Raw genomic sequence first — 2,758 nt, forward strand, 5'->3', positions numbered from 1 at the left:
GGAGTAGACTTTAGCAACACTCTTCAGCATGACTGATTAACATTAAAAGAAAGTTAGAACAGTAGAATAATATCTAATTGGCAAATTGGTCAGACTTAATCATGATGACTTAATAATAATAACAAAGGGTATCATCGAGCTTACATACAAGTTGATATAAACAAAAGTGAGATAATTATAGTGAATAAAAACAGGTAGCTGTAAGGCAACGTAGGATTAAGAAAATAAATAAATAAGTAGAATTAACTATTATAAAAAAGGCAAAGTTAATATTGCTATAATAATGAAAGATTCATACAGATCACAATTAACATGATTATGGATTCAGTTCATACTTAACATAGAAAATAATCGTAAAAAATACGTGATAACAATTATAATAGTATTTGTATTGGTCAAGACAAGAAAACATTCAACAACTTGCAAATACGGCTCCTTGCTTGGTTCCAACGTTATCTCTTTACAGAATATCCTTTATCTTATCAACTATGATCCAACGTCTGTCCGACCGATCAACTGACCGACCGACCAACCGACCGATTTACTATAACATAAAATAAAATAAATATACATGACAATATAAGTAAATTCCAAATGAATAGTAAACACAATGAAGTATAATGCTGACTGTATTAGGCTTACTGAACAAACCAAAGCATAAGCCTACCATCCATACGGATAGCATACCCATCCACATACCCTACCTCTACTAGGCGTACCGCAGGCCTAGACCTATGCAAAGTGTTACAGCAGGCTTTGCTAACGCTACACTACACTATAATGCAAAGCCTATGATGGTATTCATTAACAGTAAATAAGAAATAGCCTAAGTAAATAGCTCACCAAAAAGTTGTGCCAATCCCAATGGCCAGTACATAGCACCATTACTACTACACAATAACGAATAACTCGCTACCCCTACGTCGCCTTGTGTGCTTGGTACAGCTACGGCATCTTTTGAATTTACATACTGTAGTAAACAAACTGCAGTAACTAGTTTGTATACAGAGGGCAGCAAACAGCTCAAAACATTAAGATAATTATAAGAATCACTTATTTGTCATCTACATTACTCACCCCCACATTGTGGAATCCACAATACAAGGTCTTTCAATATGTCAAATAAGTAACATTACTTTTCATAGCAAGCTCTTCGCAACACTGTAATAACCATTGTAACAAAATAAAAGTCCATAAATCGGCCAAGTATTGGGCTTGTTTCTACCTATTCCTGTAGTAATTCTGCTCACTAGTCATAAATGGAGGCGAGCTTACATCTCCCTTCAATAACAGAATGTGGTTAGGCGTGAGCACACTCATATCGGTAGTGTCCTCTTGTAGTGCTGTAATTGGTCTATTATTTAAAATAGATTTTACCTCGCACAGAAAGGTAGACAATGTATCTTCTGTCAAAGTTTGCTGATTTGCTATCGCCCACAAGATTTTCCTGATACTTCTAACCTGCCTCTCCCAGATTCCACCATGGTGTGAGCCAACTGGTGGGTTGAAAGACCAATTAATGCTTTTTGCAGCATATTATCATTGATATGTTGCAAGTTCCAACTGCCGATCTCCCTTTTCGGTACCCGTTGGGCGCCTACTAGGTTCGTCCCATTGTCACAAGTAATGTTCTTGATAGGTCCTCGGCGAGGTAAATGCATGGCTCCATGTTCACTTGATACCGATGCATGCATTAATGCCATTAGAAGATGTATAGCTCACCGAGGACCTATCAAGAGCATTAACAGCTATAATAACTTTGGAAGAAAAACAGACAAACACAACCCCATAGCAAACAAGGGACCAAAAAGGTCCATTCCGATTTCCGTAAAAGGAGGTTCGCCAGCTCTGACTCTTTCTGCTGGCAGATATGGCATTTTTTGCTCTAATGGCTTACCATTTGTTTTTCGACACTTCACACACTCGGTTGATTATTTTACGTTCTGAAGAATTTGCGGCAGTGATCCAAAACTTGTTTTTTTGCCAACATAATATTTCTGCCACTATGCCCACAGGTATCATGTATTTCCTGAAGGATAAGGTTTGGCACCATGGAGCCCTTTGGAATCAAAATCGGATATTTTACCTCCATGAGTATATCTGCAATACAAAGCCGTCCATCAACTTTCAAAATTCCGTTCTTCAACTCAGGGTCCAACGTAAAAAGAGGACTCGATCGTGAAGTCTTGGCATTATTTTTCAATGCCTTGATTTCGTCACCTTGGATATGTTTAACTATCTGTGTCTCGGCATCTTGCAGGTCGCTGGCAGTCAAGTACATGCTTGATTTAGTGGATGCCTTACAAACTTTCGCCAACAACCACCGTTTTGCCTTCATAATATAAGCAACGCCTTTCTTGAGTTTGTGCCATTATGAGAAATAGATTACCAGGTTGTCAATTGGATGTGCTTTTGCATCTACATGTTGAAGATGAGTTGCATACACAGCCTTCACTTCACTGTCGGATGTGTCTAGCTGCATGGGTATAATCTGCTCTGGCCATTCGTCATGAGCGTTCCATAGAAAGCTAGGGCCATTCATCCACAAGGACTTCATTAACTTAGATGGATTTTGTCCTCTGGATACCACATCAGCAGGGTTAAGACTACTTTCTACAAATTTCCATTGAGATGAGACGTAGCCTCTCTTATAACGTGCACACGATTTGCTACGAAGGTGTGCAACCTGACGTTGTCATTGTTTATGTAACGTAGCACTGCTGTGCTGTCCGTCCAATAGTAGTTTTCAACTTCAGCT

The sequence above is a fragment of the Anneissia japonica genome, unplaced genomic scaffold, assembly GCF_011630105.1.
Source record: "Anneissia japonica isolate Jap-2015-1 unplaced genomic scaffold, ASM1163010v1 scaffold211_len1577895_cov191, whole genome shotgun sequence".
NCBI lineage: Eukaryota > Metazoa > Echinodermata > Crinoidea > Comatulida > Comatulidae > Anneissia > Anneissia japonica.